This window comes from Eimeria mitis, genomic scaffold, assembly GCF_000499745.2.
Source record: "Eimeria mitis Houghton genomic scaffold, Emh_scaff952, whole genome shotgun sequence".
Taxonomy (NCBI): domain Eukaryota; phylum Apicomplexa; class Conoidasida; order Eucoccidiorida; family Eimeriidae; genus Eimeria; species Eimeria mitis.
This window is the reverse complement of record NW_013577031.1, coordinates 7,602-7,867: the sequence shown is the minus strand read 5'-3', so window position 1 is coordinate 7,867 and position 266 is coordinate 7,602. Positions and strand designations below refer to the sequence as shown.

At 40.6% G+C, this 266-nt stretch overlaps 1 protein-coding gene across 1 annotated transcript in view; it reads left to right on the top strand.

Moving 5' to 3' along the window:
- EMH_0026000 (uncharacterized protein) overlaps positions 1 to 266 on the top strand; it is a gene marked incomplete at both ends in the record, with an annotated part of 12,320 nt that overhangs the window by 4,751 nt on the left and 7,303 nt on the right. The gene's annotated exons all lie outside the window — the stretch shown is intronic.

Below are 266 nucleotides of genomic sequence, written 5' to 3'. Positions count from 1 at the left end.
CCTTTTTGTCTCCTTTTTGTCTCCTTTTTGTCTCCTTTCTGTCTCCTTTTTGTCTCCTTTCTGTCTCCTTTTGTCTCCTTTCTGTCTCCTTTTCTCTCCCTTTGTCTCTTTTCTGCTCCCTTTATTCTGTCTCCTTTTGTTTCTTTCTCTGTCTCCTTTCTGTCTCCTTGTTTGTCTCTTTTTTTGTCTCCTATTTGTCTCTTGTCTGTCTCCTTTTTGTCTCCTCGTTTGTCTCCTGGTTGTGCTTACTTTTATTGCTGCTGCTT